This window comes from Tamandua tetradactyla, chromosome 5 (assembly GCF_023851605.1).
Source record: "Tamandua tetradactyla isolate mTamTet1 chromosome 5, mTamTet1.pri, whole genome shotgun sequence".
Taxonomy (NCBI): Eukaryota; Metazoa; Chordata; class Mammalia; order Pilosa; family Myrmecophagidae; genus Tamandua; species Tamandua tetradactyla.
The window spans coordinates 180,569,233-180,596,075 of NC_135331.1; the positions used below are offsets into that span (position 1 = coordinate 180,569,233).

The 26,843-nt window shown below is 36.4% G+C and overlaps 1 non-coding gene and 1 pseudogene across 1 annotated transcript; both read left to right on the plus strand.

Moving 5' to 3' along the window:
* The first annotated feature begins 672 nt into the window (after positions 1–672).
* LOC143685227 (U4 spliceosomal RNA) lies at positions 673–811 on the plus strand. The gene has a single exon (XR_013176477.1). It is a non-coding gene; the product is annotated as a U4 spliceosomal RNA (small nuclear RNA).
* A 23,520-nt stretch (positions 812–24,331) lies between these two features.
* Positions 24,332–24,891, plus strand: LOC143683407 (small ribosomal subunit protein mS26 pseudogene; annotated as a pseudogene).
* Positions 24,892–26,843: the final 1,952 nt, after the last annotated feature.

Below are 26,843 nucleotides of genomic sequence, written 5' to 3' on the forward strand. Positions count from 1 at the left end.
CACAAGACTCTTCTTAAATTTGAAGACACATGTAAGTGAAAGTGAAAGGAAGTAAAACAATTTATACTAAGCAAATAATAACCAAAAGAGAACTGAAGTAGCTATCCTAAATCAGATAAAATAGTCAAAAACCATTATGAGGGACAATGAAGGATATTATATCCTTATGAAAAGATTAATTCAATGCAAAAATATAATAATTTATATGTAAATATCTAATGGCAGAGTCCCCAAACATATGAAGCAAACATTTACAGATTTGAAAGGGGAAGTACAGACGGCTCTACATTAATAGTAGTAAGAGACTTCAATTTACCACTTTCTGTAATGGATAGAATATCTAGATAGAAGATCAATAAGTAAATAGAAGACTTGAATGATACTGTAAAATAACAGATCTAACAGACATAGATAGAATACTTTACCCAAGAGCAGCAGAATACACCTTCTTTTCTAGTGCACATTCATCACTCTCCAGGATATTTATTTGAACAAGTCTCAATAAATTAAAAAATATTTGAATTCAGATACAATGTATCTTCTCTGGCCACTGTGAAATGCAGCTACAAATCAATCATAGGGGAGAACTGGAAAATTCATGAATATGTGAGAATTAAAACAATGCATTCTTAAGCAACCAATTGGTCAAAGAAAAATTAAAAGAAAATTAGGAGCTTTGTGCAGTGGCAGTATCACAGCCAATGAGTTTTTCTGAGATGAGATTATTGCTAATTGAAACTTTTCCCAATACCCTGCCATGATGACTTCATTTATAGTTGGCATTGACAATTTTTGACAATCTCTATGGAGACTGAAAAAAAAAGGAAATATCTTAGAAAAATACAGCATACCAAGGCTTACAGGATGTAGCAAAGGCAATACGGAGAGGGGGAGAAGCACATGGTCATCTCAGTTGATGCAGAATAAGCTTTTGACAAAATCCTGTACCTCTTCTTGATGAAAAAAAACTCCTTGAAATCCAGGAATAGAGGGAAACTTCCTCAACATGATAAACAGCACATACGAAAACTCCATAACTAACATCTTACTCAATGGTAAGAGATTGAAAGCTTTTCCTCTAAGATCAGGGACAAGACAGGCATGCCCACAAATCACCACTGTTAGTCAGCATTGAACTGGAAGTTCTAGCCAAAGCAAGTTGGTAAGAAAAAGAGAAAAAGAATCTATATTGGAAAGGAAAAATTAAAACTTTCTCTATTTGCAGATGACATGATCTTATATGTATAGAAAATTCTGGAAAAAAAAGGGCAAAACTACTAGAGCTAATAAATAAATTCAGCAAAGTGTCAAGGTACAAGATTGACATGCAAAAACTGTTTCTACACACATAATGAACAATCTGAAGAAAAAAAATCCACTTATGATGGCAACAAAAATCAAATAGCAGACATAAATTTAACTGAAGATGTAAAAGACTTATACTCAAAAATCTACAAATCATCACTGAAAGAAATCTAAGATCTAAATAAATGAAGGGACTGTGTGTGTTCATGGATTGGAAGCATAAATATTGTTGATATCAATTTTTACCTAAAGCAATTTACTGATTCAATGCAATCCCAATAAAAATCCCAACAGCCTTCTTTGCAGGAATGGAAAGGAGACTCATTAACTTTATATGGAAGGGTGAGGGGCCCTGAATAGGCCAAACCATCTCGAAAAGGCACAGAATTGGAGGACTCACACTTCCCAATTTTAAAGCCTATTACAAAACTCATACTTTCCAATTTTAAAACTTATTACAGAGCTTTGTAATAAGTGGCACAAGGATAGGCATGTAAATCAGTGGAATAAAATTGAGAGTTCAGAAATAATCCTTCAGATCTATGGAAGTTGATTTTGACAAGGCTGCCAAGTTCATTCAATTTGGAAAGAAGAGTATCCTCAACAAACAAAGCTGGAAAATTGGATATCCATATGCGAAAGAATGAAATTGGGCCCCTACCTCATACCATACTCAAAAATTAACTCAAAATGGATCAAAGACCTAAATATAAGGACCAAAGCTGTAAGACTTCTGGAAGAAAGCATGGAAGAGAATCTTCAGGACCCAGTGTTAGGTAAGCACAAGCAACAAAAGAAAAAAATAAATCGGACTTCATCAATATTAAAAACTTTTGTGCATCAAAGGGCTTTATCATGAACATTTAAAGACAACCCACAAAATGGGAGAAAATATTTGGATACAATATATTTGATAGGTTTTAATTTCCATTATATATAAAGAAATCTTTTAACTCAACAACAAAAAGACAATAACCCAATTAAAAACTGGGAAAAAGACTTGAATAGACATTCCTCTAAAAGAGATATACAGATGGCCAAAATGCATATGAAAAGATGCTCAACATCATTAGCCATTAGGGAAGCACAAATCAAACCTCAATGAGATATCATTTCACACCTACTAGAAATTAACAAATTAACAAAATGGAAAGTAACAAGTATTGGAGAGGATTTGGAGCAATAAGAGCGCTAAATTCATTGTTGGTGGAAGGTAAAATGGTGCAGCTGCTGTGGAAACCATTTGACAGTTCCTCAAAATGTTAAGAATAGAATTATCATAGATTTGAAAATTTCACTTCTAGATTTCCTAGATCTAGAATTTTCTTCTAGATAACTAATTGAAAGCAGGGACTCAAACAGGTATTTGTATACTGATGTTCATAATGGCTTTATTCACAATTACCAAAAGATGGAAGCAGCCCAAGTGAGCAGAGATGGGGAGACACTGGGAGTTTTACTCTAAAGTTTTCCTAGCATGGGCATATATTATATGTAATGGAGATGGGAAGTTAGTGTATGGAAGTTACATTCCCACCTAACAATGTTTGCAAGAACATATTTGAAAAAAATAATCGCTACTTAATTTATTCAAATAGATACAAATAATAGAATAATAACATTTTGATCTGATTCTTTTATCCATTTGTTGGTAGTTGAATGGATAAAAAAATATAGTACGCACATACAATGTATTATTATTCGACCATAAAAAAGAATCATGTTCTGATGAATGATAAAGCATTGTTAAACCTGAAGACATCATGTTGAATTAAGTAAACCAACTGGAAGAGGACAAATATTGTATGATCTCACTGATATGAAATAATTAGAATAAGCAAATTAATAAAGTCAGAAACTAGAATACAGGTTACTTGTGGCCTGGGCAAGGGTAGGGGATTGTGAGTCAATGCTTCCCCGATTACTAACATTAGTGTGGGAGCTTTATTACAAACCTTACAATTTATTAAAGGTTCCAAATTTCTGTTTGTGGTTATGGAAAGGTTTTGGTAATGGATGGTGGGTATGGTAATAAAGTATTGTGAATGTAATTAATACCACTGAATCATGTATTTGAATGTGGTTGAAAGGGGAAACTATAGTTTGTATATATGGTACTAGAATAAAAATTTTAAAAATATTTTGGGCCTATAAAATACGTTGACTCCTAGTATAAACTATGGAATTATAATAATATTCTTACGTCAATTGTAATAAAGCTCCCACACTAATGCTAGTAATCGGGGAAATTATACATTAGTGTGGTATATGGGAACTCTGTATTTTCTGCATGATTTTTCTGTAAACCTAGAACTTCTCTAATTACAAAACACATACACACACAATGTAGTGAATTTGTTATGTAAAGGTCGGGGTACAATATTACTATCAAAGTTTTCTCTTTTCCAGATGGGTTTTTGTGTTATTATACTCTGTAAATGGTGATTGTTTTTCAACTCAATTCAGTAATTCATATTTTCAGGGAGAATTAGTGATAATTAAGAAACTCTGATATTTAATTGCCCAACAAAAGTGTAATTTCCTAAAATTCCTTTTTATGTGGACTATAACTCATTTTTTTTCCCTTCTTTGTGTAATCTTTTCCTGCATTTGCTTAATGAAAGGGCTGGATAAAGAATCCTGTCAAAATGCTATTCTATTATTTGTGATTGACGGGTTTATCTATGTGAATAAATTGAGTAGCAATTTTTTTTTTCCAATCCGTTCTTGCAAACATTGTTAGGTGGGATTGTGACTCCATACTCTGACTTTCCACCTCCATTACACATAAAATATGCCCATGCTAGGAGAACTTGATTAGGGTAAAACTCCTTGTTTCTCCCCATCTCTTTACTCAATTGAGGGTGAATTATCTGATGTCTGTTTGTCTTGGTCACCTTTTCTTTTCTCTTGGAGGCTAGCTGGCCCAGGAAGCAGGAGTTATCTACCGGTCTACCCAAGTAAGGAGGGCTGCTGCTGTTTGGTGTCCCCTATAATGGGGGAGTAAAAGCTGCCTAATTATTGGGTTTAGTTAGCAGGTGTTTCATGGCTCTCAGGATAAGCTATTTCCTCTAACTCAATTTGTATGGGTGATAAATGTGATATTTTGATTTATCCCCCTTGTTATCTAAGTTTTCAATTTATTTGGAAGAAACACAGACCCTACTAAGAGACCTGAACAAATGTTCATGGCATAGACTTACAAAAACACAGCTCACAAAAATATGATGTTTAAAAATTATCCTAAGGACAATGAAAGGAGAAGCGAAGCTCTGTTTTTCCATCTCAATAAACTACATTATAGAACTCTGGATGGATCACTCTTGAGTGAATGAATACTCGGCTTGAAATGAAGATCTCCCCCCATGATACCTTCTGGTGCTACCACCTGGTCTGTTCCACTTGATGAGATTCCCCACTTCCTACCTCCTGGGAATTGGGCTGGGCACTTTCTCTCTCTCTCTCAGGATCCATTAACAGAGCACATCAAGTATTCCACAAAATTCTGGCTATCTCACATCTACCAGCTACATCCTGAAAAAAAGCTCGTGTCTTTATTTTATGTCCCCATTTTTCTCCCCTTCCCCTATATTCTTTTCTGTTTCTGTTTGGAAAATAAGCTCCCTTCTCCTTGGACTCTCTCTCATACACTGGTGTAAAATAGCCCTTCTACTCAGCACCCTCTGATCCCATGTAACATCCACACGTATGCCTATAGATCTGTATACTGTACATAATTCTGAAATTTTGTGCTATAGAAAATGATGACAAGTAGTGAATATGATGGTTTGTAGTGAATAAGTCTTACCCACTTTGCCATGTATATACATACATATATATATATATATATATATAAAAGCTATTGTTCTTGGGGGGGCCATGGTGTCCGAGTAGGCAGAGTTCTCACCTGTCATGCTGGAGACTTGGGTTCAATTCCCATTGCCTGCCTATGCAAAAAAAAAAAAAAAAGATTATTGCTCTTCAAATTTACCAAAAGAGGTGTTATTGGAACTGATGGTCTGAGAGAATCTATCTGACTTCCTTCACAACCCTTGGAGGAGGAAGTCAATAATGCATATGGAGAGCCTACTGCAATCTGCTGAACTAGGTACACGTTGTGGTGCATTTGCAAATTTGATTTTCTTGCAAAGGAAATATGTGCTACTAGGAGAGCAGTGAGATTCATTGAAGAGTCATTTTTCTTTATCTGTTGTACTTTCTTTGTTTTGTCTACACTTTTAATATTTCATATCCTATAGATCTTTACTTGGAATACAGTGGAAAGCACTAATAGAAATGCCTTTCTTTTAACACAGGGAGAGATTTTACAAAAATATTAGAAAATGGTCAATGCATCATTTGGCAAAACTGTACAGTGTACTATGATCTTAAATTATTCCAACATGTCAAAGCATAGGTCGCATTTAACCAGTGTTACAGAAATCATGTTGATAAGGACTTGAAATTCAGATCAGCTAGTGAGGTCAATTAAACTTAAGAAAGTTTTAGCTGTAACACTGGTTTCATGATCAAAGGTTAATTTCACTTAAAGACTGAGGAAAAGTTCACTGCAAACCAACTGTGTTGAGAAGATGTCGAGAAAATTACTCTGGGATGGCCTAAAGAAAGGCAACTCTGCACAGGGTAGTGGAGCGCCACTGTTAGGGAGAGGGAGTCCTGTTCTGCATCAGCTTTGAAGAAGAAAAACAACTCAGGTCTTGCTGATGTGATCAGGAAAGACATTTAGTTGAGAAGTCGGTGCACAACCCACAGTGCTATCTGTCCTAATTGGGAGCAAGAAAGTCTTTAAAAATAAATCTTTGGTTTCACTTAAAAGTTAGATCTAAAAGATCAATAAGAAATAAGCTATTGATTGTATGTTGGAATTTCAAACCATAAAGGCACGGGAAGTAACACAACATGCTCCTTGAATTTACTGATATATTTGAGTAAATTTACCTATTTCCCCCTCTCTTAAGGCTGTGCTCCTTTTTCTTAGAGATTCTGATTTCTAATGCTTAGGTTTGCTCCAGGGATTTGTACATTGAGACCAAAATCCAATTGATCTCAGGTCCCAACAACCTTTAGTCCTCTCTGTTAACAAACAATGCCTTCGCAGGGCAATTTTGTATCTTTTCCTCAATAGAAATCAAAAGGATAAGTTAAAACTGAATTATAGCCCAGAGCTATGATAAAAAATAACTGTTTTTTTCAAAGCTTGGTCATGCTTTTGTTTAATTTTAGACAAATTACTGTACAACTTTTCCTGATACCATGTAATTAGTTCCTTCTAGAACAGGGGTCACATATAGCAGACTTTGAGCTGAAAATGGCTTATACATGTGATTTTTGGTCATTTTTCATGTGATAAAAATGGAAAAAAATTACACACAGAAATATAGATCTTCAGATTTTCTTGAAAAAATGTTAAAATCACCCAGTGCTTTTCCCACTTCTCACTGGCAATGACTTGATGCAGCTGAGAAGGGCTGCACATTCAAGACAGGGCAGGTGCTTTCCAATAAGCCACTGCTCCTACTGTCTTATGCTAGGCCAGCCTTACTTACTTACTGTGTCTGGGTGGCCTTGTAGGCATTTGAATTTGGGTCCCTACTCTCACGGTTCTAGCACTTTTGCTTCCACTTGATTTATCTTTAAATTTCTCCTTTAGGCCTACTTACCTATCTTGACAATAGCATCATTTTCTTATATATTAAGAAAATGAAATGTTGGAATAGGCTTGCAAACTTCAGTCTTTATTTTACTCACCAGCAATTATTCCAGACTCTTCCATTTTGACTTTCCTTTATTTAAAAAATGTCTGTATCAGTTATATTGGTCCAACATGCTTGGAAATTAGCTTTCTAACATGCTAAGTAGAAGTTGGTAAATAGACTTTTATTTTGGTGAAACAAAATTCAAGTTGTCTTGATTTCTAGCTCTTATTATGACAGGACTTTGATATGTTGGTTTTTCTCCCAAGATCTAACTAACTTCTGCCTTCCATCCCTTTGATAATGTGTTACATTTAATGATTAGATTTCGGTGGGTAGATGATTGAGCATCTTGGATGAGCTGTTGTATGAGGAAGGAAACTCTCCTAGCAGTCCATATTTTTTTTTGACTTTTCAAGTGGTAAAATCCCAACCTGCAGGCCTGGCTCAGTGAGTGGGATAAATTAGTTGTTGGTTTCTATGTTATAATTCCAATTATGGTGTTGAACCACCATTAAAGTGTTACAATTTATAGCCTATAGTACATTATTCTTATTTTTCAGGTTTTAGTTAAATCTTTACCATGTTGTTTAGCCAGACATTGACCTCTATGAAGTTGCTTTCTTTTTATCTGTAGAACCCACACACACAGATACACATACAGTATGAAATAATCTTTATCATATTATAATCTCTCTTTCAAAGAAGGTTTTAGCTGCTATTTCTTTGTAAAAGTTAACATGATTATAAAGGCCCTCCTTCCCTTTTAGATATATTTTGTTCCTGTTTTCAAATAAATTCTGGAGTAAAACCAAGACCTAGATGTGATAAGCTGAAGTAGTACTTCAGAAAATATCTTGCCATACATTAGAAATTTGGCTAGTTACTTCTAAATAGTTTAGAAAATAATGGCAGTGTTTTTTGACTTTGACAACCTAAACGGTAAGACTGTAGGTGATGGAGAATGGGGGACCTTGAAGACATCTTGATCATTTACTCAAAACATAAATTTACCCTATAGGAGAATAAAGCAGAAGACAGAAAAATCCAATAAGACACAATTAGTTTGAGGAAAGAGCAAGCAGTTTGAAATGAAAGAACTGGAATAAAGGAATGAAAATAAAACAAAAATAGAACATTGGCAGTACTTTCCAAGGTTGGCTATATATATATATATGTCTTATTCTTTGAGCACATGGACTTTTTACTCATCACTGAATCCCAGTGCTGAGTCCTACGCTGGTGCATAGGAAGTACTTCAGTACCTGTGAGGTGAATTACCTTGAGTGTGTTTGTGTAGGGAATTATGCTGACACTCAGATTTCTTTGGATGGACAAATCCAGGTGGAACATGTGGCTTCCAAAGACCCATCAATAGAAATGAATGTCTTTCAGAATAAGCAAAAAAGGAGACTTGCTAACAATTTTAGCACTCAAAAATGTTTGTTCATTTAAATTCTGGTTAAACTCAATGTATCTAAAGAGACCCTGATATGGCCAGTTTTTAAAGACTCTCCTGGCTGCCTGATATAAAAGTAAATGAAAACTGAAGGTGCAAAGATTATGCAATAAAAAATAAGAAACCACTTATTTTATTTTTCTAAGGGAAATTAAACCCATAAAACCACAGACTTTTAGAACTCCTGAGTGTACATTTCAGAATGGTGCAGAGGAATGATGTTAGATCCTAGGATTAATACTTATATCACATAGAGTAGGAGCTCTGATAACTGCACATCAATGATAGAGATCTCTATAATCTAGATTAGTCTTTTCCAAAATTATATGTATATACAGACATACATGTAACTGAAAACAGTATGATTATAGAGGGTTTCCCCCAACCTGAGACATTTTTGGATTGATTTTAAGATTTCAGATGAACTCTCAATCATCCTCACTAAATTGTTCTATGATATTTCTTGTTTTTTTTCTTTTATCATTTCAATTTAAAAATAAGTTTGTTGCAACCAATCAAACTGTATGACCTGCTACTGGATTGCAAACTGTAAGCTTGAAAATCACTGTATTAGATCTACCAGAACACAAGCAAATGAGTTGGTTCCAGTAGTTTCCTTTTCGATGAGTATTGTTTATTAAATGTGTTATAGTATCCTCGGACAGACAGACTTCTGTGGCTTCTTTAGCTGATGATCCTTGATCATTGAAGAGGACATCTAGGGTAGGAAGAATTCTAAAATGGTCCCCAAGATTCCCCACCCACCCTGGTGAACATGCCTGAGTAATCCCTGGGACTGTAATATGGATTTTACTATCATGGTTAGGTTGTATTATGTGGCAGAATTGATTTCAAGATAAGGATACTATCTGGGGGCCTAACAATCACAGGAGCTCTTTAAAAGCAGAGAGGAAGTCAGAGATTTGAAGTGTGAGGAGGATTGGATGCACATCACTGGCTTGAAGATGGCAGAACTGGGGGACAAGGAACAGGGGTATCCTCTAGGAGTTCAGAGGGGTCCCCAGCCGACGGTCAGCAAGGAAACGGGACCTCAGTCCTACAGGTTCAAGGAATTAAATTCTGCCAACAAGAATGAACTTGGATGTGGATTCTTCCTCTAAGCCTCCTGACAGGGACTCAGCATCACTGACAAAATTTCAGCGTAGTGAACCCTGAGCTGAGAATGCACTTATGCCATGCAGAACTTCTGACCTACAGATTTGGGAGCTAATAAGTCTTTGTTGTTTTAAAGTGCAAGTTTATGGTAATTGATTATGGAGCAATAAAAAAATTAATAGAATCCCCAGAAAACTTTGCTACTATTGATCCTTAAAAAATTCTGTTCAACATGTTTTCTCTAGGCAGGAAAAGAAGTCTGATCCATTCCAGCATAAGGTTCATTATAAAACATAGTGTTAAATAAGGAGAGCTTTCCTCAGTCTTCAGTCATTTTGGTTGAGGTGCTGGTTTGTGCTGATTTTGTCAATATTATATAGTTTTTTTTTTTTATTTTAAAAGCTGTCAGAAAAAAAAGAAAAAAAAAGAAAAGAAATAAAAGCTGTCACATAGGATGCCTTATTTAAGCCTCATAACTGCTTGGTAAAATTCGTAGTGCTGATCCTTGCCTCATTTTATACACAAAGATGAGATACATAGAGGGAGAGAAATTTGCTCAAGTTGGCAAGCATAGAAAATAGTGGATTGGGTGCTAGAAAACAGGGGTTGTCTTCATTTTTTCTTTGACTCATTCATTTATTCAACAGAATTTGTTGTAGCAAACCTGTTCTGGGTACAGACCACACTGCAGAGGTGAAGACAGGAAAAATACTGTATTAATAGAACTTGCATTCAATTTTTGGTAATTATAAAATATTTTCACTATAACATGATGCTTTTAACCTTTTTTCAAAACTTGTGAATGACACCATATGTAGTACAGAAAGGTGTGCAAACACTTGTGCAACCACTAAATTGGTCAAAATATAGCACATAGACTCCAGAGGCTTCCTCAGACCCATTCGTGATCACTAACCACCCCTCCCCAGTGGTAGCTATTTTCTCTACTTTGATAGAAATTTCTTTCCCGTTTTTATTTACTTATTTTTTTACCACCCTAGCTTGCAACTTTATGTGAAGATATCAATCTATTCATCTCTTCTACTTGATGGACCTTTGGGTTGTCCCCTTTTGGGGGGTATGAGCATTCTTGCACATGTCTTTTATGTGCATATGCATGCATTTCTGTCTGGTAGAGAATTAAAGCAGTAGAATTACTGGGTCATAGGGTACAGTTCAGCCTTAATAAACTGTTAACATATTTTCAAACTTAGTTGTGATGCACAGACTCTAGGGTGACCCCCATGAAGTCTGACTTCCTGGTGTCCACACCTTGGTGAAATCCCATCTCTTTAAGTATGGACAGAACCCGAGACTTGCTTCTGATAGAAGGCACATGGCAAGGGAGATAGGATATCACTCTCATGAATATGTTTGTTATATAAGGCCGTTTTAGCACACTAGTGCAAGGGACTCCCTTGCTGGTTAGGGTACCCCCCCAAAAAGCATGCTGTTAATCTTAATCCCATTCCTGTGGGTAGAAATTCATTGTACATTGGAACATTTGAAGATGTTGCTTTATATCAAGTTGTAATCAACTGAATCAGGATAGGTTTTAATATTATTACTGAAGTCCTCAAAAGAGAGGAAGCCACAGAGAGGACCAGAAGCCAGAGGTTAGGAGAAGACATTGCCATGCGAGTGGAACCCAGGAATTGCCTGCCAGCCAGAATACTGACCAAGGCGGAAGCAAGTTTTTAGCCATGGAACTGAACCAATAAGTCCCTGTTGTTTGAACCAAAATCAGTTAGTGGTATTTGTGTTTGCAACCTACCCAGATTAAAACACTGGCTTTGAAGCTTCAAACAGTCATGTCGTGTGAGCACCTATAGAGAAGGCCATGGAATAAGGAAATCCAAGTGACTCCTAGGAGTTGAAAGCAATCCCTGGCTCACAGCCAATAAGAAAATGGGGATCTCCCATTTGGTGGCTGGGAAATGAATTCTGCCAACCACATGAATGACTTTGGAAGCAGATTCTTCCCCAGTTAAGACTCCACATGAGAATTTAGCCTAGAAGACACCTTTAGCCAGAGGAACCAACAAAACTGTGTCTGGGCTTTTAACCTGCAGAATTTGTGAGATAACAAATGTGTTGTTTTAAGACCCTAAATTTGGAATAATTTATTATGCAGCAAAGAAAACTAAACTAATTTAGTAGATAAGTGAATTGTCCTCTCAGGAGCAGTATAAAAAAAGAAATGGGCTTCTTAGTCCCCATACTGGATCACATGTGGCATTGTAGATGCTTTAAATTTTAGCCTTTCTAGCAGATGTGTAGACTTAACTCATTGGGATTTTAATTTCGCAATTCTCTAGTTTCTATTGAAGTTGAACAGTAAGTTTTAAGATTATTAGTCATCTGGTTATATTGAAGTACCTGTTCAACTCTCTTGCCCATTTCTCTCTCTCTCATTTATTTTTTTGCATGGGCAGGTGGCAGGAATCGAACCCAGGTCTCCCACATGGCAGGCGAGAATTCTACCACTGAACTACCCTTGCCTCCCCTTAATATGTCTTTTGATCAACACACATTCAGATTTATAATCTTTTTTTGTTATGGCTGGTGCTTTTGTGAGTTTCTTTACTGTAAGATCATGAATATATCCTTCTACATTGTATTTATAAGTTTATTGTTTTATCATTTCATTCTAAACTTGTAATCTACTCATAATTTATTGTTGTTTGAAGTGTGTGGTAGTGGGCCACTTATCTTTTTTATTTTGTTATAGATATCAAATTGACTCAGCAGTAACCAAGTCTAGCCACACTATTGGTGGGCTGCTGTTTTGTTATAAATCAACTGTAAATACATAAATGTCTGTTTCTGCCTTTTTATTCTATGCAATGGAGTAAATGTGTATTCTTGACCAATAGCACTCTATCTTAATTAATTTAAAATTGTGGTGAATCTTGATATTCACTAGATCCAGCACTCTTTCATTGCTTTTTCTTTTCAGAAGTGTCATGAATATCCTGACATTTCTATTTAAATTTTATATTCAGTGTCTCAAAATCAATATATGAAAAATGAAATCTGTTGAGATTTTAATTGGGCCTGCATTAACCTATGGCTCAACTTGAGAAGAAATGTCATCTCTAAGTCTATAAACATTTACTTAAGCTTTCTTTAATTTCTCTCAGTAACGTTTTATACCATTCTGCCTATAGGTCCTGTACATCCATTGTTATATTTATTACCTAAGCATTAAATATTTTTGATGCTTTTGAAAGTTTTATCTTTCATGACGTATTTTCTGTTAATGTTGAAATACAAAAATGCAGTTGATTTGTTAGACTCATTTATTAATTTAAATAATATATCTGTAGATATTTAGATTTTCAATTTTCTATAAATAGAGAATTACTTCTACCTTTACAATCACAATATTTCCTTTTCTTACTCAACAGCACTGGCTAGGTGTGCCAGTACAATGTTACATTTAAATGATAATAGCAGGTGTTCTTATTTTTTGATGACTCTCAAGACATTTATACATTAAATATTTGTATAAAAAGTAATACTTTCTATAATATTAAGGAAGTTACCATCTGTTTATATTGTGTGTATTTTTAAAGGTAAATGTATATTATATTTTATTAAAAAAACATTGTGTCTTTGCTTGAGATGATCATATTAACTTTATCACTTATTTTGTTAATAGCATGAAATAAATTGATTGATTTTAAAATATTAAAACCACCATGACTTTCAAGAAGGCATTCAAATTTTATATATTTTTATAAATTTCATATATTTTAATGCCTTCTAGAAATGCAATGTGGATTTGTTTTGCTCATGTTTCATTGAGAATATTTTCAGTTCTATTCATGAGTAAGAATTTCTTATAACTTTTCTTTCTCATAATAACCTGGTGATGTTTGCTATCAGTAATGGTTTCTTCAAAATATGAGCTGGGCAGTGGTTCAATTTTTATAATCTGGAAGTGTTTAAACAATGGCATTGTTTTTTCCTTAAAGTTTTCATTGAATTCACTGATGCTGTCATCTAGGACTGGAGTTTTCTTGGTAGGAAGATTTTTTTTACCATTCAATTTCTTTTATAGTTATTGAGTGATGCAGGTTTTCTATATTTTAATGCCATTTTTGTTAGCCAAAAGTTTTAAAAAGTGACAATTCCTTTAAAAATTCTTATATATTACATACATATTTCATAATACCTTTCCATGTTAATGCCTCTAGGGTCTGTAGGGATATTCCCTTTTCAAATCCATTACAGTTTATTTGAGTATTCTATCTATTTTTCTCAAGAATTTCTCTAGGAGTTTATCAGTTTGTGCTTCATTTAGATGTATAATTTTGGCTTATATTTCAGATCAATGATTCTTTCTTCAGCTATGTCTTATCTGTTGACAAACCCATCCATAAATTCTTAATTTTGGCTACTTCATATTGTATTATTTCTTGTCTGGAATTACAACTTGGTTAATTTTTATGGTTTCTAGTTCCCTGCTGAAATTATCAGTCTTGTCCTTTTGTTTACGTAGAGTAAGTGTACTCATTTTAAAGCCCACAAAGGATGAGGTGTGTTTCTCTTGTCTGTTATTTCTGCTGATTTTCAGTTATATCATTTTGTACAAAAATATAAAGAACAATTTAAAAAAATTTTTGAGCCTGACATTATTTTTGCAATGTTGTATGAAGGAATAACTTGATGATTAGAATGAGATCATCTTCTTTCAGAGGGAATTTGTATTTATTTCTGCTAGGAATCTAGAACTCGGAATGCTGGAACCACCTGCTCTCGCAGATCACCTTAATCCAATTTCAGGGACAGAGAAGATTCAAAGCTGGGCTGCAGTTGTTATGAGATCTACTTCCAGTTCACCTTTATTCTCAGGCTCTAGTCTTTTAGGGTGCCAATCCTTAGCGAGATGGGGTCATCAAGGCCCTCTCACTTGGTGGTTCCTGGACTTTGATCACTGGCCCCCTGGCCCAAAGAGGCTGCTGAGTCTCTGGTTCTTTCAGCCACTCCCTTCACAATCATTTGGTATCCTCAGGGGAAAATCAGCCCCAAATAGGGAAAATTAGTCCACCTTCCTAGGTCTGTGTACTTCCCTGTTTATAGTCTAGATATTCTTCATTTTCTTCAATGCCTTCAAGCAGATTTTTAAAACATTTTGTCCAGTTTCTGTGGTTGTCCTCATCAAGAGAGTTGTCTCAAATTACCTACCATTACTGGAATTAGACATCTTCAGAGGCTGTAGTTTATTTTGTTTATGTCTTATTAAAAAGAATGCTCATGGGAAAAAAACTTTATATGAATAGCAGGTAGTTATTGTCATATGACAGGTATTACTGAGCTGAAAATCAGATTAGTCCTAGCTTAGTGCAGATTTCTGAATTGCTTTCCACTAGAAAAAATATTCTCCTGAGGTGATAATTGCTTTCTCCTTCCCAAACTGAAATAAACTCTGCTGTTTACCATATTGATATAAAGAACTTGTAAGCTACCTAGAGATACAGTTTTGACTTCTCTTTTTAGAGTATTGCCTTGAAAAATCTAGGGGGATTTACTGATATCCTTTTAATGCCTACCCAATGACTTTGGAAAAAGCAATTGGTCACTGAATTTTCATTTATTGTATTTCCTTTGGAGGGCATCCTTGCATATTTTAGAATATATGTATCAACCTATAGATAAACTTGGCATTTCCATCTTCAATTTTGTTGTTGCAATTCTTCACAATTAGACCTGAAGTTTGATAGGAGAACATGATTTGTGATTTTAGCTGAGACGTAAATTTGACTAATGAGCGCTTTGAGGCTGGTGTGGGGTGGGAGGGTGAATGAGCTTAGTCTCACACCTAGTAAAACTTAGGTGACCACCCACTTCCCACATCTCAACTCAGATACATGATTTCTATATAGATTTTGTGATTCTCTGTGGTGATATTTTAAATTTTGAGGATTGCAAAAAGTTTTAGGTATTATCTGATGTGAATGGCGAAGGTTTATCATGCTTTGTCTTAGTTTTTAAAGAAAATGTGCTTTCATCACTTAGATTTTGATATTTTACCATGACTTCCACAGAAAGACACATGGAATATGGGGTGGCAGAAACACCTTGAAAAAATGAGCTTGTGATCAGAAAATTGTTTGAGGAACTCTAGCCTAATCAGTGTTGGAAGCAAACCACATTAGACAACTTATAAACACGTGCAACTTTTATCTAGAAGTATCTTCATTTCCCCTTTAAAATAGTCAAAATAGAGGGGAAGTGAGTTACAATATCTTCTTCAAATTGGGCAGATTGGGTTTAGGGAAGTCAGAAATCATTCTGATCTTAGGCATTAAAAGTTAAATTCTTAAAATAGATTTTGATAACTTAGTTTAAAAGAAATTTAAAAGAAAAAAACGTTACTAGTGGTGTATAACTGTTTCAAAGTTATTGAGCCTTTTTATTTAATTTTCTTTTTTGTATTTTCTGACTTTTTATAAAAAGCAAAAGAATTCTTTGGAAATAGGGTTTCTGGGTTCATTGAATTTCCTTATTAATTGGTGTTCAAGCTTATAATCTTTTTCTGTTGATAGAAATAAAAAAAATGTATCCACTTGACTGACTTAGTAAAATAGACCAAATGTTTATTTAAATTAATTTTAAAAGGTATAATATCCACTTTTTTTGACAGAGATTTGAGAAGCTTAAATGTCTAAAATAGAATTTACATAACCTGATATGATATTAGTATAAATTTGGCAGCGTTTTTGGCTTGTTAATGATCGACACTTAATCTGTAATTGTAGGAGCTATGGCAGCAATTTCCTGTTATAGCTTACAAGCTGTATCTAATTTTTCCTTGGAGGAGAATATCAATTGTGTATTTCTCCCCAAGTATGGACAAATTTGGCTGCCAACTCATTCTTGAATTTGGCATTAATCTTTCACGTGAACCTGCAGTTTTTGTGTGTTCATCACAATTATTTCTGATGTGATATTTTCACAACCTTTGATATTTTCACAACCAGAAGTTGACATCTTGGTTTGAAAAAAAAAATCAATGCAAACATGAAAACAAATATTTTGGTAGAAGTCTCCAAGTTCAGCTTTCAAGGTTAACAATCAAAACCCTAATCATAATGATTCCATAAAGCATTATGGAGAGGCTGCGTCTGCAGTCACATATCAGGCACAGTGGGAAGCAGTCTTCCAGTAGAGTGTGAAGCTTCTCAGACAGGGTGCTTGCTCTCATGGCATTTACATTTTATTAACAACGATACCACTTTATACACAGAGGCACTTGCAAGTTTTCTACATTGCAAAGTGTGGTTCGCATTTCTCCTGCAATCCTCAAGAGATATGAAGGTATGAAGGTGAAATTCAGAAATCTGCTCAGGTTCTTCATTATATTACAGGTATGGTTTCCACTGTTATGAGCTTCCTGGTGACTTGGAAAGTCACTGTTTTTCCTAAATTGTGTATCACAAAGGAGACTTCTGAAACAAGAGGGGACTTTTCTTTTTTTTCTCTCCCTTTTTATTTTAGAGCAGTAGATTATAGGCTAAGAGCAGAAGTTTGGCCCACTGTCCTAGTTCTGTTGGACTTTGAGCAAATTAATTAGCCTTTAGGAGCCTTAGCTTCTTTATTTGAAAAGTTGGTGGAATGGGGATAATAGATTTTAACTCTTAAGACTGTGAGGATTTAAGTCAGTTAGCACTCTTAGTTCTAACATTATCTCATAGATGGTAGATGCTTACCAGAATATATTGTCTATGAGTTTGCCAACTCAGGGGACTTTTCATCAGCAGAAAAGCCCATGGCCAAAAATATCCTTTTCTGCTCAATATAACTTTAAACAAATTTTTAAAAATAATATCATGTTTGAGCAGAAGGAAATTATGAAGTCTCAATTAAAAAATGGATAAACAAACTTGTTTCTGTTAGGGTATCCCAAAGTGATAAAAAGGAAGGACAGGAAGAAAAAAATGTAACACATTGTAGCCATGACCAATTGTAATCCAGTTCTCCTTTATATATGTGTGTGTGTGTGTGTGTGTGTGTGTGTATATTTAAGGTATAAGTTAAGTTACCCAACCTGAGCAGAATCTGTGGGATCTTTTCAGTATTACACAGACTGTTCATCTGAAACTTATACCTATGAAAAAGCCTAGCACTCCTATCAATGATGCACCTATTAGCTCACAAAACCAATGTGTACGTTCTCCAAACTTCATCCAAATTATCTTAAACCTGGTCCTTGTCTTGTTTTATACTCTCATCCTAGGCCCCTGTTTATGATCTCTCTCCTGTCTCCTTGATAGATACTTGCTTTCTTGCTTTTGATATCTCATTTCCCTGCCCCTGACTTTGGCTCCCTCCCTTCTCCCATTCACTATGGACTCCTGACTTGAATTCATCAGCACAGCACCAGCTCCCTAGCTCTAGCTCAATGCTTCTCAAACCTTACTCACACAAATCACCTTCTGAAATTGCTAAAATAGCAGATTCAGATTTAGTAGGTCTGGAGTGGAGACTGAGATTCTACATGTTGAACAAGCTCCCAGTTACTACTGATGCCACTGTTTCTAGGGCTACACTTTGAGCAGCAACACTCACTCTAGTGGGTACACAGGTGTTCACCACTCCCTGCAACCCCACGGCCCCTCATTCCAGCCACACCAGCTGGTCACAAACGAGCTTCTGCTTATGGGAAAGTCTGTTGAATCTGGTATCTACAAAAATCATACTGAGTCTGACATATGACTCCAAAGAGCAGAGAAGGACAGTCTCTGGAGTGCTATTTTACTTTGGAAGTATTGGATCATTAAAAGTTCTAGCATTTACAACTTTTATGACAATATACACAGAGATCTTTAGCAACTGGCCATATATCTTAGAAATCAAATAAATTACTATTCATTTAAAATATGCTAAGATATAAGGATGAAAACCCCATATGTAACTATTCTATTATTCATTAATAATAAAGTCGAGTCTGATTTGTAACTGTTGGGAACCTATGCTCATCGAAAAGATGGAAAACTTCTGAAACAAAAGAAAACTATGACGGTTTCTGAGATTTCTGAGGTTGCCTGTTTCCCTGTTGACAGTTATGAGGAAATGTGCTCATTTGGAAATGTCATTGAGGTTGGAATAATTTTTTTCTCCTTTTAAATCACTTCATTGAAAGGATGGTATGATAGTATTATTTTTTAATGCAATTTTGTAGAGATATATTCACACAGCACAGAAACCATCCAGAGTGTACAATCACTGGTTCACAGTATTACATTGTTTTTGCAGCTCCATATACTGTACTCATGGATTGTGGCGTCAAGAGTCAAATCCAGGAATTATATTCAGACTTCAATTTTATATAGATGCAAGTTATTATATTCAATTTAGAAAAGTATTATTGGTACCTTGCATTACTTACTTTCCCATCATATAGGATGATTATTTCATTCATTGCTATCCCTCTTTGTTTGTATATAGATTCATAGATTGATGAATATTTTTGTGAACTCATATATTTTGTGTGTCATCCCCCTGATATAGTATATCACCTGTGAGTCAAGTTTATATATTTTAACATGACAGAAAAGGACAAAACAAGCAATTTAGGAGAAAATCTTATTTTCTTTGACTATCCCCCAAATTTGAATATACATGTAAGAGACAGAAGTGCAACCAAAGCCTTAGTTCTCCTTCACTTGTAACAGTTCTTTTATCCCAAGCAGGTCTCATTGTATATATGTTACTGTCTGACTCAAGATGCTGTTTCCAGGACTGTCATTTATTTGTTGGGTATTAAGTTCACAAGAAAGCAATATAAGGCTGCTCTCAACCATTAGCTGGGGAGAGAAAGCTCTGTGTTTTACATCATTGAACTTGGAAAGGGCAATATATTTAGTTACCTGTGTGTGAGGTGATTATACAATTGCTCTGTCTTTTTATGTAGTGATCAATTGAGAAGGCTTTAAAGCTTATTTGGATTTATGGCTGTTGCCTGGCTCTCCTCTGACTTTATATTAAGCAAGGTAAACAGGATGAATTCACCCATGTGGGCTTAATGTTTGACAACTTACTGGGGCTTGCAGACATTGTTGCATGCTCTCCAGTCACTCTGTCTGAAAAAGCTTATTAACAACATGGCAACGGCTTAACTGTCCTCCAGGAACTTCTTCCTAATCAATGCTTTTGTGGCTGATTTCTTCAGTGCTCCACAGCCTGCAGCCTTGGACACACTTGGCAGCCAGCTTCTGATTTACTGACACAGTCATTTGCAATGAGTTTCTGAACATGCCAGGTGAAGGGGTTGGCCTCCAGGGCTGTTTCTCCTAGACAGCTAAAAGTTATTCAGCAAATTAGTCCAAAGCATTGATTTTTCTTTTGCCCTCTCATCTAATCCTTCAGGAGGTATTAGACACAAAAAACAAATGTCTTTCATTTTACCCATGAGGGGAGATATTAGTGTTTTACATCAAAATAGTCACAGGAAAAAAGTTGTCATTTTGGTTGCCAAAATCAAGGTCTAAGCCTGCTATTGCTTCATCCAGTCATTTTCTTGAGATGTGAGATTAAGTCAAATAAGTAAAAAGGATTGTATTGCCTCTAGGTTTTATAAGGTGTCTATATAGATGTCATAATTCAGGTATAAAACAACTGTGGGAATTATGAAGTATGTTCATAGAAATGTCTTTGTGCCAATACTCAAAATAAGATATATTCATGTAGAGTCTTTGAAGGGTTGAAAGCAGGTTAAAAAGTCTCACTGACCAAAGAGTAAATTTTTCTTGCCAATCAAATCTGTATGCCTTCTAAAACCTAAAACCAAATTATTATATCTAAAATAATTCAAATTTTAAATCAACCATAATAGTAAATAGTACCATTGCACTTCATAGATGAGGGAACCTGTGTTCAAGATCATTCAATGAATAGGTAAGGAATCCAATCTACCTACCATGAGGGCTTGCTTTGAAATATTTGTTAATTTAACTTAAATTTTGCCATGCTTGTTTTGTGTTTTGCTTCATTTTCACTGTTTTATTTTTAATAGTAGGTAAAATCTCCTTCAGATTTTCTCTTCCTTATATGAGATAGATGACCTTTGTAGATTTATATTAATGTGTCAGAGGATGTGTGTAGGCTATTTTTTAAAAGATTTATGTTGATCTGAAATTCTGACTTTTCTCCATAATGGTAATCTAGGCTGGTTTTGGGGGAAAAAAAAGAATACCTAGAATTACATCAAGGGCATGTCAAATGCCTTTTATTGGCTTTCACTATATGATGTGCCATGAGAAACAAAGAAGAAAAAGTTTTGAACTAGCCCAAGGGGCCAGTCTCATTTATTGTGCTTCATTTGTGCTTTCACTAAACAAAATGCTTCTGCTAAAACTACCATTTGTGGACTTATAGAATCTGTTATCCACTGTTATGGTATTCCACACAGCATTGCTTCTGATCAAGGAACCCATGTCGTAGAAAATACATTGTGGAAATGGGTACATGCTCATGAAATTCACTGGTGTTACAATGTTTCCCAACATCCTGAAGCAGTTAGATTGATAGAACCATGAAATAGGCTTTTAAAGACTCAATAATAGTGTCAACTGAGTGACAATAACTTTCAGGGCTGGGTGGTGTTCTCTAAGAACTGCGTGTGTTCTAAATCAGCATCTTCTTTATGATGCTTTTCTCATATAACCAGGATTAAAGAGTCCAGAAACAAGGTTGGAAATGGGAGTGGCACCACTCAATATTACCTTAGTGATCCATTGGAAAAAGCTTTACTTCTTGTCCCCTATGACCTTAAGCGCTGCTGGTCTACAGGTCCTAGTTCCAAAAGAAGGAGGGCCCCCATAAGAAGACGCAACAATGATTCCATTGATCCAGAAGTTAAGACTGCCACCTGGCTGCTTTAAGCTCCTCATGACTCTGAATCAACAGAACAAGAAGGGAATTACTATACTGGCAATAGTGATTGATCCTCACTATCGGGGCAAATAGAGCAGCTATCAACATGAGTGGTAAAGAAGAGCTTACCTGGAATACAGGAGATCCATCACAATGTCATACTCTCTGATTAATGTAAACAACCAATCTAGGCAGGACAACTAATGGCCTAGAAACTTCAGGAATGAAGGTTTGGGTCACCCTACCAAAGAACCAAGGTCTTATCAAAGAACCAAGACCAGCTGAGGTGCTTGTTGAGGATAAAGGAAATACGGAATGGGTAGTGGGAGAACATAGTGTAAATATGAGCTACCTCCATGTGACTTTTTGCAGCAATGAGAACTATAATGGTTATGAATAGTGCTTCCTTTTATATGGATATGTTTCTGTATATACATAAATCAAATATCTTTGTTTTCTTTCCTATTTTATTCCATGTCATCTAACATAAGTTGTATTAACTTTATGTTTACAGTGTATAAGTTGCAGGATATCAAGTTTAAAAGTGAATATCATCCAAGGACTTGCATCCTCTTCTGGGGATAGAGTTAGTATGTTTCAAGTTGTATGCAGGACAGTTGAGTATTGTTAGGAAAAAGTATAACTGTTATTGCTTTTATTTAGAGATGAAGTATGGTATAAGGAGATGTGTTTGGGTACCAAGTTGATAAGGGCTGGACTGTGGTAGTTAAGTTCATGTGTCAAATTGTCTAGGTTATAGTGTCCAGTTGTTTGGTAAGTCAAGCACTGGCCTGCTTGTTACTATGAGTGTATTTAATGGATTTAAAATATTAGTGAGCTGATTGTATGTAAATAATTGCAAACAGCAATGATAAGGAAGCCAGCGTCTACTAAATGGTAGATTTAACAGTACATTCTAAACTTTTATCTGAATGCTGATATCAACTCTCTGATCCCCATGGATAAATAATAAACCTTGAAAAAAAGAATGTTGAAGCATTTATTTAAAAGTATACTCTCCTTTATAACCAAATGAATCAAATCAACTTTCTTTTTGGAAATTGCATTAATTTAGGCTTGCATGTGTGCAACTATTCATAAGGCTGGACTACTTCTCAATATATATTCACTCTAAATATTCTCTGTTTTCCTTATTCCTTAAACTCATGTTACATAGAGTGACACTAATCCTATGTGGACAATGTTTTATAGATGAAGGACAGCCACTAATAGTATATGGCTATTTTGATAAAAATGTAAAAGTATGTAAAATTACCTTTGGTTGAGGCCCACAGTAAGTAGTTTCAGCTACTCTTACAAGGTAATAGACCACTGTATTAGTTAGGATTCTCTAGGGAAACAGAACCAACATATATAAATTTATTATTTATATTGTAAATAATATGAGGTTTTTGTAAGAATTGTCTTACATGACTGTGAGAATGGGAAAGTTCAAATTCCATAGGACAGGCTGCAAACAGGGAACTCTAATGAAGGTTTTCAATGAATTCCTCAGGAGAATTTGGCTAGCTGAAGTAAAGATGAAGTTCTCTCCTCTGACTGCTGAAATCCTCACTTCCTCTAAGGTTTTCAACTGCTCAGATGAGATTTCTTTCATTGTTGAAGGCAGTTTCCTCAGCTGATGGTAGCTGCAATCAGCCATAGTTGCAATCAACTTACTCGTGACTTAAGTCCATGAAATATCCTTATGGTAATAATCTAGCCAGTGCTTCCTTGACCAAACCACTGGACATAATACCTGGCCAAGTTGGCACATAAACTTAACCATGTGGGCCCCTTGTCAATTTGGCAGCCATACACATCTCTTTAAATCATTCTTAATCTTTAAATAAAAACAATGGCAGTCATATTTTCACCTAAAAATGCTCAACTGTCCTGCATACAACTGGAAAGAATAACTTTCCCCAAATAGGGTGCAAGTCCTTGGGTAATAGTCACTCTTAATTTTGATACTCTGTAAATATCTTTCAATATTATGACATGAAGCTAATAGAAATTATGTCATACAGGAGGATAAGTTTAGGCAGAAAACAATATTTGCTTTATGTATATATGCAAACATATTTATAACGAAATGAAGAAATATTCATAATCATTATAGTCCTTATTTCTGCCAACAATCACATGGAAGTACCCATATTTATGGCTGCCTTCTTCCACTACCAATTCCCTATTCCCTTTATCTCAGCAATCATCTTAACTGGTCTTGGTTCTTTGCCTAGTGGGGTGACCCAAACCTTCATTCCTAAAGTTTTTGGGCCATTGGTCATCATTCCTGGATTGGGTTTTGCAGCTTTCCATTATCTTTAATCAGAGGGCATGGTAGTATTAAGACACGACATAATGGATCACCTGTATTCTAAGCAAACTCTTATTTTCTATTGTGTGATAGTTGTCCTGTTTGTCCTTGACAGTCAAGATCAATCACCACTGTGAATACAGTAATTCCTTTCTTTTCCTATAATTCCCTTCTTCTCCTATTGATTCAGAGGCATGAGGAGCCCGAAGTGTCCAGGTGTCAGTCTTAACTTCTGCATCAATGCAATCATTATTGTGTCTCCTGATGGAAGCACTCTTCCTGTGGAAGTAAAAATTTTTCTAATGGATCACTAGGCATAATAGTGAATGGTGCCACTCCTATTTCCACCCTTTGATTCCTTGGACCATGAATCCTGGCTATGGAAGAAACACAAGAGAAGCACAAGAGAATGGATGCTGATTTAGAGCATACACAGCTCCTGGAGAACATTGCCTCAGTCCAGCAAGGTATTGCCACCTATTTGCCACAATAATTGAGTCTTTAAAAGGCCATTCCAGCTGGGCCTACACCCTCATGCTAGTCCCACCAGGACACCCCCCAACCTCCACCTCAACTCTGGTCAAGTACAATGTTGGGCATGTGAAGAACTTTCCTATGGTGGATCCTGCTGAGTTCTTCATGCTGGCTGAACATTAACATGAGTACCATCAGACGGTGCACACCCTTAGGCTGGAGTTTGTGGCTGAGGTGTGGAAGAAGATGCACATTGCCTGGGCTGGGATCTTGATGGAGTGCAAAGCCCAGGAGGATGCCACTGAGTACCAGGAGCTGATGACCTGGAAACAGGCTGAGAACCAACAGCTGCATGAGCTGTGATAGCAAGGCAGAGGTAGGAGGTGTGGAAGCAGGAGCAGGGGAAAGCTGAGGAGAAAGCCTGCCAGGCCTTTGAGCCACAGACCTGGGTGTAGCTCTAGAAGCAACAAATGCTGCAGCTGCAGGAGGAGGCAACAAATTTCATCACCCATGAGAGTCTGGACGCACAAGTAAAAGAAGCATTGGTCTTGCCAAAGAGCTACAACTGGACACTCACCAGAGAGGAATTGGTTGTTAGGCCACAGCACAAGGACTCCTAGGGGCCCAGTAAGGGCAGTGCCCTCCTGAGGCGCAGGGACTATGTGTGTATGAGGGTAGAAGGGTTGAGCCTGCCCTGGAATAATGCAGCTGGTGCTTCTTATGAGGAAGACCCAGCCTCTTCCAGCATAGCTTATGCTTGTGGCCTCTGAACCCACCAGTTGGTTAGAAATTCCCAATCACAGTCCCCTGTTTTGCTCCTCTATAAAACTCACAGCAGAGCACAGCCCCTAGAGTAGTTTACATCTCACAGAGAAGTGGAAGGCACAACCATCCCCTAGGGCAGCAGGACTATATCCTAAGTATCATCAAGGGCAGGATTCAGTGAACTTCAACCTACTTCATGTGCTGAGCCAGGATCAGCTCTGGACACTGTCAGAGCATATGACTCACTCCCTATAACCCTTCAGATATAATAAGAATGAAATAAAGCAGATCCCCCCTCCGCCCCCAAAAAAAGCCATTCCACCATTCTGTCAATCCAGTTGCTTCAGGACGATATGAAACATGGTATGATTGGTGAGAATGTACCCATTCCTGCACTTTATTTGCTGTGAAGTGGGTTTCTGATAAGAAGCAAAACTGTGTGGAATACCACAGTGGTGGTTAAGGCATTCTGAAATAAGTCATTCTGAAATAAGATGGTAGTTTTGACAGAAGCATTGTGTTCAGGAAAGGCAAACACATATCTAAAGTATGTATCTATTCCATTTAGAGCAAAATGCTGCCTCTTTCATGATAGAAGTGGTCCAATGTAATCAACCTGCCACCAGGTAGTAGGCTGATCACCTCAGGGACTGAGTGTTGGTCTCTGCTGCTTACAGATTGGGTTCTCAGCAGTGGCTGAAACCAGGTCAGTCTTGTTGAGTGGAAATCCATGTTTTTGAGCCTGTGCATAACTTCTATCCTACACCACCATGGTCATTTTGTTCATGAGCCCACTGGGCAATGGCACAGGTAGATGAGGAAAAAGAGACCAACTGAAAGCCATAGAACAGGTCATCTTATCTACTTGATTATCAAAACAGTCCTATGCTAAAGTCACCCTCTGTGAGGTTTCACATGGGACACAAATATCTTCATGTTTTATGCCCAATCAGAGAGGTCTAATAATATACGTTTTCCCTAGTCTTCTTGGCACCAATTTTCCAGTCATTTTTTCCAAATACCTGATCATCCAGCCAAACCATTGGTGATAGCCTATGAATAAGTCTTTTGGCCATTTCTCCTTCCAAGAAAAATGAACAATAGGTGCATTGCTTAAAGTTCTATTCACTGGGAGGACTATCTCTTCAGAGATGTCTCAGAAAGGAGCGGTAGTTCTGTTGCTGTCCACTTTTGGGTGGTAACTGCCTATTGTGCTAAACCATACATAAATCAAGCTGGAGTTTTCTCTTCCTTAGTCAACTGATCATAAGGAACTCCCCAAGATAGTTCTAGTTTTGGAAAAAGAAGGTAATGTGGTAGGAGTGGGGGCCATGAACATTTAGGCCACTTCCTCATGTAACTTACTTGTGCCTTTAGAAACTTCTCAAGCCCTATTTCATATATATCACTTCCATTTTTTGATGGAGTACTACTGTGTATGCCCAACTTTATGATGTGGAGGATGAGGAAACACCATATTCATGATGGACAACTCAGGCCTAATGGTAACTTGGTGGCCCATGAATAAGTGTTTGGTGTCTAAGGCCCAGAGCAAGTCAAAAGGAGAGTAGTTATCTGCAGAGGACAGCAGAGCTTTGCTCCAAAAGAATTTGCATTGTGATTCTCCTATAAAAGCCTGCCAAAAGCTCCAAACACCATCTCTCTTTGCCACTGACTCTCCAGCAAAGTTTCATCTGCTGGCTCACACCCCCAAGTGACAGAGAAGCTTGCATAGTAGCCCAGACCTGTCGTAGAACTCCTTTTCTTCCAGTCCTACTCAAAATTAGCAACTTTTTTGGTTGTTATG